The 10,985-nt window shown below is 34.9% G+C and overlaps 1 long non-coding RNA gene across 1 annotated transcript; it reads right to left on the reverse strand.

Annotated features, from left to right (window-relative positions):
- Positions 1-6,232: 6,232 nt before the first annotated feature.
- On the reverse strand, positions 6,233-10,574 carry LOC122093655. Its single transcript, XR_006144525.1, has 3 exons — positions 10,524-10,574; positions 10,397-10,441; positions 6,233-6,497 (listed from the first exon to the last, which is right to left on the reverse strand). It is a non-coding gene; the product is annotated as an uncharacterized LOC122093655 (long non-coding RNA).
- Between the last annotated feature and the right edge of the window lie 411 nt (positions 10,575-10,985).

Raw genomic sequence — 10,985 nt, forward strand, 5'->3', positions numbered from 1 at the left:
TGTTCCAAAAAAACAGAAACGGACCATAAGTGCACCAAACAGAAGATTCCGTTTTTTCGTTCCAATAGAACGAAAAAACTCCATAAACGTTTTTTTAGAACGATACCAAACGGAGCCTTAGTATGTGGGACCGAAACGTTCTTTTGTTTAATTTGTGTGATAACATTAAGATATTCTATTTAAAAAAAACAATGAAAATAGTTATGAATTCTATAATACATTTGTGGGTATATGCCACCAAACAGAAGATTCTGTTTTTTCGTTCCAATAGAACGAAAAAACTCCAGAAACGTTTTTTAATAACGATACCAAACGGAGCCTTAGTATGTGGGACCGAAACGTTCTTTTGTTTAATTTGTGTGATAACATTAAGATATTCTATTTAAAAAAAAAACAATGAAAATAGTTATGAATTCTATAATACATTTGTGGGTATATGCCACTCAACAACCATTATAATGTTTGTAAGATAGTGGAATTAATCTCTGTAAGGTGCAGTAAAATAAGTTGCGGAATTGGCTATTCGTTCGAGAAGATGAGAAGAAAGAATTAGTAAGATAGGCAATAGAATTAGTCATCTCTGTAAGGTTTAGTAAGATAGACGGTGGAATTAGCCATTTTGTTTGAGAAGCTTAGAAGAAAGGCTAACTTAATACCCTTTCATCACTTGAAGGCAACTTGAATGGACAAATTTACGAAGGTCAATGGTAACTCTTTGTAGGGACAATGTGTGTGTGTGTGTGTGTGTTTTTTTTTTTGCAACGAAGTAAACATAATGTGATTTCTGTCCTGTTTTCCTTTACACACCATCATACATGCAATTGAAATTGAAAACACAGAAAAAGGAATGTACAATTGAAATTGAAAACACAGAAAAAGGAATGTAGTATCAGTTGTCACTTTTTATTGTGGCTGTTGAATTGCCATAGCCATTTTTCCATTTCGTCTTTTCCAACTTTTGTATTCCTTCATTTATATGCAATAATTACGTATTTTCTGTTTTACTTTTGAATGAATGAAGGACAAAAACATGCACTACCGTGGATGGCTAACTCTTATTGCTCGCACCTCCCACTATTTCTTGCATCCCTACACTGGAAGTAGGTACATAAAATCTGAATAGATGGATTGAAAAAATTAATTATTCTTATTATGTCATTTATGGATAATTAATTTAAGAATGAAATAAAATAGAGAGAAAGATGATGGAATTAGTCTCTATCAGGTTTGGTATGTCATTTATGGATAATTAATTTAAGAATGAAATAAAATAGAAAGAAAGATGATGGAATTAGTCTCTGTCATGTTTGGCAAGATAGATGGTGGAATTAGCCATTTCGTTCGAGAAGATAGCTAATTTAATATCCTTTCATCATTTGAAGGCAACTTGATTGGACAATTTTACGAAGTTCAATGATAACTGTTTGTGGGATAATATTTTTTTATTTTATTTTTTATTTATTTATTTTTTTTTTTTAACAACAATTAAGAATAACTTATTGTGTCATTTATGGATAATTAATTTAAGAATAAAAAAAAAATAGAGAAAATGACGATGGAATTAGTCTTTGTAAGGTTTGGCAAGCTAGACGGGGATCCGGATCCTCTCCATAGAGCCCATGGATCATAGAGTGATCTCACAACTGGGAGGACCCATGCACATGTCTTGAGGTCACCCCTGCTGTGAGATCACTCTATGGTCCATGGATTCTATGGAGAGGAATCCTATCCAGCTAGACGGTGGAATTAGCCATTTCGTTGGAGAAGATGAGAAGAAGGGCTAATTTAATGCCCTCTCATCACTTGAAAGCAACTTGATTGGATAAATTTACGAAGGTCAATGGTAACTCTATATAGGGATTTTTGTTTTTGGCAACGAGTAAGAATAACTTATTGTGTCATTTATGGATAATTAATTTAAGAATGAGATAAAATAGAGAGAAAGATAAGGAAATTAGTCTTTGTAAGGTTTGGCAAGATAGACGGTGGAATTAGCCAATTCGTTCGAGAAGATGAGAAGAACGGCTAATTTAAGTAGAAGATGAGAAGAACGGCTAATTTAAGTAATACCCTTTCACCACTTGAAGGCAACTTGATTGGACAAAGTTACGAAGGTCAAGGGTAACTCTTTGTAGGGATAATGTTTTTTTTTTTTGGGCCAATGAGTAAGAATAACTTATTATGTCATTTATGGATAAATAATTTAATAATGAAATAAAATAGAGAGAAAGATGATGGAATTAGTCTCTATAAGGTTTGGGAAGATAGACGGTGGAATTAGCCAATTCATTCAAGAAGATGAGAAGAAAGGCTAATTTAATTAATACCCTTTCATCACTTGAAGGCAATTTGATTGGACAAAGTTACAAAGGTCAATGGTAACTCTTTGTGGGGATAAATCTTTTTTTTAGTAAAAATAACTTAATTTGTCATTTATGGATAATTAATTTAAGAATGAAATTAAATAGAGAAAAAGACGATGGAATTAGTCTCTATAAGATTTGGCAGATAGACAGTGGAATTAGCCATTTCTTTGGAGAAGATGAAAAGAAAGACTAATTTAGTACTCTTTCCTAACTTGAAGGCAACTTGATTGGACAAATTTACGAAGGTCAATGGTAACTCTGTGTAAGGATAATGTTTTCTTTTTGGCAATGAGTAAGAATAATGTGATTTTTGTCCTATTTTTCTTACACACTATCATACAAGCAATTGAAATTAAAACACATAACAAGAACGTAGGATCATTTGTAACTTTTAATTGTGGCTGTTGAATTGCCATAGCCATTTTTTCGTTATTTTCCAACCTTTGTGTTCCTTCATTACGTATTTTTTGTTTTGTTTTTGAATGAATGAAGGACAAATACATGCATTAACATGGACGGCTAGCTCTTATTACTCGCGGCTCCCACTATTTCTTGCATCACTTGACTGGAAGTAGGTACATAAAATCTATAGATGGATTGAAATTAATTATTAGTTTATTATGTTATTTATGTATAATTAATTGAAGGAGATAAACGGTTGAATTAGCCATTTCATTTAAAAAGAGAAGAAAAATTAATTTAATACATTTTAATCACTTGATGATCAACAACTTGATTAGACAAATTTACGAAAGTCAATGGTACCTTATTTTAGGGATAATGGCAACGGATAGAGATTTTTGTCCTGTTTTGCGTTACACACCACCATACACGTAATCGAAAATTAAGACATAAAGAAAGGAAGGCGGTGTCATTTGTCACTTTTAATTGTGCTTGTTGAATAGTCAGTCGATGTATATTTATATATACTAGTAAAAATTATACGTGCAAATGTACCTAGGGCAAAAATTATCAAAAATTAATCTAAGGAATATATGTTGTCTTACGTTTTGCGAGAGAGAAATAGTAGGATGAAAATAAAAAATGGATTAAGGAACTCAATCAATAAGCTCTGCCATCCCATATATACCAACTCTAGTATATGAAAACAAGAAAATGGAGAAAGTAGGATAAAAATGTGATTAAAAACCTGAAATACTTGATTGTAAATATCAAAGTTAATGTTAAATTACTGAGAAACTCAATAGATCCCATCATATTGTATCGCAATAACAAAAGATTAAACTAAGGAACTCAAGAACAAATAACCACTCCTAACTATTACTGGAGTTAGAGAAAAAAAAAAAAAAAGATAATAAAAACTTAAGCTAACCTAAACGATCTAAGTAACCATCTAGTTGTGGTAAGTCAATATTGATTTGAACTAGTAAAAAGAGCTCTGCATCTCCAATCACAATCATATTCTCCCTGGACGGCAGTGTAAGCCTCATAAGTGAGATCACAACAATGTTGGAGCCTTCCTAATTTCAGTTGAAATGCGTGAGCAGAAGATACCATTGAGTATTTGAACCGAATGTGGCTAAGGCTATAACCAAAAGGATAAAGGGTTCACCATTGAAGAACTTATAAGGCCTTCCAAGGTAGCTAAATCTGGAAGTGGCCTTAGGGACATGGAATTCATGGACAACTTGTCTGTGTAGTCATTAGTGTACTATGTAAGAGGCAACTTTCCACCTATATATCAAACACTTCAAGTGAAGGAATGCCATCAAAGAATCCAAGTCTCATGAGAACAACATAGTTGTTTTCAAAGCCATATCAATGGCTCCCTCTGTGGTTCTCCCAATCATAGTTGCATTCTCACCATATCTTGAAAGTATCATCCACATTCCAAATCAAACTTGAAATTACCAAGTGTTAAAAAAAAAAAAAAAAAAACCAGATTAATTAATTACACTTTAATATTTTGCAATTTGATTGATAAGACACATTCCTAATAGTACCTGCATTTAGTGATTTTCCAATAACATCTTCATTTGAATCATCAGGCAATTTTTCTCTATGAGCTATTACATCCATTGAATAGCAATCAAATACAATGTACCCTTAAATCACAAAAGAATTAAGAAAAAAAAAATTAATAATTAAGTATTAATGTCAAATGGTCTAAAACGAGAAGAGATCCAAAGAAGGGGAACATTACTCATTAAGACCCCATTCTCCTCTAATAGTCTCTCTCAAAAGTTTTGGGTCATTGGAAGCTAGGATTTCATTAACATTGCTGAAGGATCACATAACCAACTAATTAACAAAGGAGAAAAAAATACCAACTAATAATACAAACTTCCAAAAACTAAAAATAGGGCAAGAAATAAAGAAACTTCTGAAACTTATTATGGGTAGAAAAAGATAAAGTGGCTACCAGGAATTCGATAGATTTCGATGGGGACTTGTGGCCTTAAAATCAACGACTAGGGCTTTGAGAATGCATGTAGCAGCATCTATTCATGAGTCCAACAAAGAGCATTGTCTACCCTGTCTGTTGCATCCTTCGGCATTGGAAAAAGAGACGCAGGTGGCTTTGTCGCAGCCTTGCCAGCGGATCAAGCTTAGAACACCAATTGAGCGACCATGAGCTCTCTCCATCACAAAGAGACTTTTGCTTGGACAATTAGTGAGAGAAACCATGTCTATTAGTGAGAGAAACCAGGTCTTTAGGGGATGTGATTTTGATTGAATTTCTTATCACGAAAAAAAGAAAAGATTTTGATTGATTTCAAGTTCCAGAAAGAGAAGGAATGTGGAGAGAGAGAGGACATAGAAGGAAATCAGAAAGGATATATCTTATTTTAAGTTTGCAAAAAAAATATTAGAGAGTTATTACTGATAAAGAAACTAAATGAAATTAGCAAAGTAATTGGAAAGAAAATATTTTGCAAAAAAAGAAAGAAAGAATATAAAAATAGAGTTTCTTTTTTAATATAAATATGATATTGATTAGAATTTCTTTTTTAATATAAATATGATATTGATTGTGGCAAGAGATAAGGAGAGAGAAACGTGAGAGAAAGGAGGAAAATAATTTAAAAAGAAAGAGGAAAGTTGGAGAGAGAGAGAGAGAGAGAGAGAGAGAGAGAGAGAGAGAGAGAGAGAGAGAGTTTTTGAGAGAGTAAGAGTCTAATATTATTTTTATTTGAACCAAATAAAGAAACAATTATTTAGAAACTAATATTGTTTCTTATCACTAAAAAAAATATATTTTTTGATTGATTTCAAGTTCCAAAAAGAGAAGGAATGTGGAGAGAGAGAGGATATAGAAGGAAATCAAAAAGGATATATCTTTTTTTAAGTTTGAAAAAAAAAAATTAGAGAATTATTACTGCTAAAGAAACTAAATAAAATTAGCAAAGCAATTGGAAAGAAAATATTTTACAAAAAAAGAAAGAAAGAAAGAATATAAAATTAGAGTTTCTTTTTTAATGTAAAAATGGTATAGATTGTGGTAAGATAGAAGGAGAGAGAAACATGAGAGAAAGGAGGAAAATAATTAAAAAAGAAAGAGGAAAGTTGGAGAGAGAGAGAAAGAGGGGGGGGGGGCGTGAGAGTTTGAGAGAGTAAAAAATATAATATTATTTTTATTTGAACCAAATAAAGAAACAAATATTTAGAGACTAAAATTATTTCTAAATATTAGAAGGAGAGCCACTCAATTAATATTGAGAGTTTGAGACAAATAAGGAGATTAATTTTTTTTATTATAAAGAAAATAAAGAATTTATTTAAAAAAAAAATAAAGGGTACCGAAAAAAAATGAATTTTTTTTTTATTCAAACAAATAAAAGATAGATTAGGTAGTCCTAGAGCTATTACATAATACTTTCAGTTGATATTATTATGTAGACAGTACTTCTTTGGCTAGAGTATTTAGGTCCTCCATATGCTTAGGATTAGTTATTATACAAAAGTTTGGGTGAGTGGAGTGGTTCTCCAACTCTAGACATACTACTAGCATGGTTCTAGGCCATGAATTAACCATAAAATCATGATTGTTTTGCAGTAGCCATCCAATCTCTTTCGCATCACTCCACACCTGGTCTATCTCCATCTGTCTTGCTCATGCCTTAGTTAGCCCTTGTATCAATCCTAAAGCCTCTGCCTCACCATCCTTTCCTGTCATACAAAAATTAGACTCCATTAGTATGCATTTTCCAGATGAAACAATACTTAGAGCCCATGCAGATTTAGTCCCCCGTTTGTACTTGACACTTGCGATGATAATTTTGTTTGTGTCTGTGATAGTATCTGGTTCCAAAGTCACCATTGTTTGCATCCAATAGGAAAGTGGTTTAGGTTCCATCCTGGTCATTCCAGTGGGGATCCAGAATTTAATCTATTTAATCGTTTGGAGTGCACTTGGTTTCTGTTCACTAAAGGTGAGTAGATTCCTGTGCCTCCAAATGAAATAGCTTGTGATCATAAAGATTGAAAAGAACCATGATTGATCCTTTTTGGGTAAAAAGGCCAAGTTGAAACAGAACATTACCAATTTCCTAACATCTGATACCGGTATCTTGTTCGGTTTGAAACCCAAGGGTCCTGCGACCCAAACCCGCTTGGCAAATTCTCACTCAAAAAGCACATGGTAGACAGTTTCCTGATTGTTATTACAACTGCCACATGTCCAAATCCACCCATTTGGATAAAATGTCCTTAGTGGGTAACCCGTTGTTAATGGTTCTCCAAAGGAAAATTTTAAATTTGGGGTGGATTTTGATCTTCCAAAAAAATTTCCACCATTTAGCACATAGACTAGTACACCTGCATCTATGGGGTTGTTCATTGGAAATGGAAAGGGAACACCTCTTTAAGGAATCTTGCAGCTAAACCTGTTTTAAAGGTCCCCTCTTTCGATAGGGAACACCACCACTGGTCCCTCTCTCATGAGCATGGAATCTTCACAATGATCTCCACAAAGTGGGGTGGTAGTATTGAGTTTAATAAAGCCGTATTCCATTGCCTGTTGGTCAGGGTGTCACTAACTGTTTTTATAGGATGGTCCCTCACTTTTAAACATGCCAGATCGAGTGACATGTTGTCTTTCTGGACCCAAGGGTCATCCCAAAAGGCAGTTTCTCCTCCATTACCAATTCTTTTGATTACCATCTTTTTCAACGAAGGAATAATTTTATAAATGCTGTTCCAGCAAAAAGAACCACGAGCTCTCACTGTTTTGTGGTAAAAAATGGATCTATTATGGAAGTACTTGGTTTTGAGAATCTTGGTCCAAAGGCAATTTTCATTTGTTATTAATCTCCATCCTAGTTTAAGGACGAGGGCCAAATTATGGGTTTCTGAATCTCTAATTCCAAGACATCCTCTTATCTTGGGTTAGCAGATTGTATTCCATCCAATCAAATGGAATTTTCTCTTGTTACTCTGATCTCCATTCCAGAAATGTAGGTAAATGGAATCAAGTTTCTTGCAAATGGTCTTGGGGAGTGCAAAGCAGTTTTTTAGGTAAGAGGGCATTGAAGCCAAAGTAGATTGTAATAACACCCCTCTCCCCACAAAGGATAGCAGGCTTTTTTTTTTTTTTCCAGAAGTGTTGAGATTTTTTGGGGGATGATGTTTTCAAATATTGGTAGATTTTTTCCACTCTTCCTCACTACCGCCCTCAACCAATCACACCCTCATCTCCTTGATTGCAAAAAATGATACGGCCCAATCGATGGGAGATTTTACGCCCATTAGCCTTTGTAATGTTACTTACAAGATCATTGCCAAACTGTTAACTACAAGACTAAAGCTTATACTAAACCAAATCATTTCCCTGTACCAAGCTGCATTTGTTCTCGGAAAGACAAATCATAGGTAACATCATCATTGCTCAGGAAATATCCCATTTCCTGAAAAGGAAAAAAGGTAAGTCAGGTTTCGTGGCAATCAAACTAGATATGGCAAAAGCATATGATAAGGTTGAGTGGGGGTTTCTCCTTGTCATTTTTCGTTTTTTGGGATTTGGAGACAAATGGTGTGAAATGATCAGAAATATCATTAGCACTACTTCATTTTCCATTAAATTAAATGGCATAGGATTTAATCACTTTACTGCTTCTAGAGGAATCCGTCAAGGATGCCCCTAAGTCCTTTTCTTTTCATTATGGTGATGGAAGCCCTCTCTAGATTATTGTCTACATACAGGGATTTCAACCTCTTCAAAGGAATCAAAGTCGCCAGGTATGCTCCTGAAATCACCCATTCATTTTTTGTAGATGATAGTTTCATTTTTTGTAGAGCTAATAAAGATGACTTGGGCACTATCAAATGTATCTTGGAATTGTTCTCAGATCTTTCTGGGTTAACAATAAACTTTGAAAAAAGTGCTTTAGCCTTCAGCTCTAACGTTGATGCTTCCACAAAAACACAATTGTGTGAAGCGATTGGGATAAAAGAAATGGACAATAACTCTACCTATCTGGATACTAATCTCTTCCATTAGAGAGCGAAAACTCTCTCCTTTTCCAAACTCTTAGAAGAGTTAGAGGGAAACTCAGGAGGTGCAGTGATGAGGGATAAGTGATTTGTATCCACAGGGGAAAATAGGCATTCAATAACTAATGGGTCCAGTGGGTTAGATGTGGTGAAAAGCTGGGATTGGAATGATGAAAACTCAGCCGCAATGCCCCCAGGGCAGTTAATTTTTCCCCCACCATCATTGACAATATATTCAATCTTCCTTTTATGTAAGTTTACCTTAGTTACAGAATGGTAAAATTTAGTGTTTCTGTCACCATCCGTGATGTAAAAATGTCTGGATTTCTGGTGCCAGAAACTTTCTTTAGCATCCAAAATCCAACTTACCTTGTTCTTGATCGGCTCCATTTTAAGAAGATCATGGAGAGAATCAAGGTACATATTTTCCGTTTGGAGAAACTAGGATAAATAATAAAATACCATATCATCAATATGACCAAACATATCCCAGTTCCATTTTGAAAAGATCCTGCTTAAAGACACAAGCTTACATGTGAGAGACTCACTTCCTAAAGCTTTCCATATTCCATAACAAAAAGAAAAAAACTCCGGGTGAGCCATACATGCATGTTAGTAATGAAAGAGTTTTTTTGTTTTTGTAATAAGTCCTACAGTTCGAAAAACAATTGGGTTGTGGTCAGAACCAATTGAGGCCAATTTAGAGACCAATGGGTTTGAGCACAGAGTGATCCAGTTTGGATTGACATACACTCTATCAAGGCACTCTTTGATGAGATTGGGCACTTTCTGCTTATTAGACCAAGTAAACGGGTTACCATGGTGCTTGATACTTTGGAGGTTATAGAGGGAGAGTAGATTTTCCAACAAGGTGTCCGATCCCATAGGTTTAAATGGTTTACTCCCAAATTTTTGGTCCGATGAGGTGATTTCAATACCCATCATTACAAGAGGAAGGTTGAGCTCACTAAGTTGGTCACTCAACAAGGGCCAAAAATCAACTCTTTGGTTCGGTTGAGACGGGGCATACAAACAGATCAGAGCCCAGTTGATGGCATATCCTGGGTTGGGTTAAAAACAGTAATGAAAAAACATGAGCCAGTAAAGGAAGATTTTACTGAGATGTTTTGCTTCACCAGCAGCCATAAGCCTCATTTCTTTCCATTTTTCCCTGTACTATTTATAAATCTAGAGGCATCATAGTTTTTCAGGAAAGGGTGCATCTTGAAAGAGTTATGATCTGTTATTTTGGTTTCACACAAAAATATTATATCCGAGTTCACAGATTTAGCATGTGAGAGAAGGCACCCTCTAGTAGTTACCGAGTTAAGGCCCATAACATTCCAACTTAAGATATGCATTTTGAAGTACTGACCAAAGAATCAAATAGCTGACAACCAAAAAACACTTGCAAGGGGTGCCCAGTTGAGTATGAATATTGCTACTGGACAGATTTATTGAAAAGGGAGACTAAGAAATCTAAAAGAGGACACTCACACATGTTAATATCTCAGAATAATTGTTGAAAATGATAGTGAGTAAAACAGATAAGATTAGCATATGAGGTTAGAGAATACCTTGGAAAGAATTGTCTCTTCCAGAATTTCTTCTCAAGGTTACACCTAGACATGACCAGACTAGACATACACAAAAGAAGCACGATAAATAGATCGAGAAAGGATGGAAAATATGAATAAGACTTACCCAGTTCATCTCGGGATCCTCTGGTTCTCTCCCTTGTGGCAGTTCCTCGACATTGATATATCCATAATGTTCTGGTTCATTGTTTGGTACGTCACCATCGCCTGGAACAGTCCTCTCTTTGAAATTCTCTATGCTTAGGTCAATTGTTTTGGTGGGATTTTGAGTTTCGGCTATAAGATCACAAATGTTGGAGAAGAAAGTGTTGTCCTGGCATTCCAACCGCAACCTCTTGCCTGGTCTAAGCCTCGATGTACCTTCTCCAGAGGGGAATTTGGATAAGGTTTGAGGTGGAGGGAAGACATACTGTAAGGTTACATTACTCGGGTTATTGAGTTGACAGAGGAGAGGGGTATGTTTTGTGATTTTCCTGGGGGTGGAGTCAACCTTTAGGTTCACCTGGTTTTGGAGCATGGTGGTATGGATGGCATCAGTCATTATCGGTTGGGGGCTGGGATTAAGTGG

The sequence above is a fragment of the Macadamia integrifolia genome, chromosome 11, assembly GCF_013358625.1.
Source record: "Macadamia integrifolia cultivar HAES 741 chromosome 11, SCU_Mint_v3, whole genome shotgun sequence".
Taxonomy (NCBI): domain Eukaryota; kingdom Viridiplantae; phylum Streptophyta; class Magnoliopsida; order Proteales; family Proteaceae; genus Macadamia; species Macadamia integrifolia.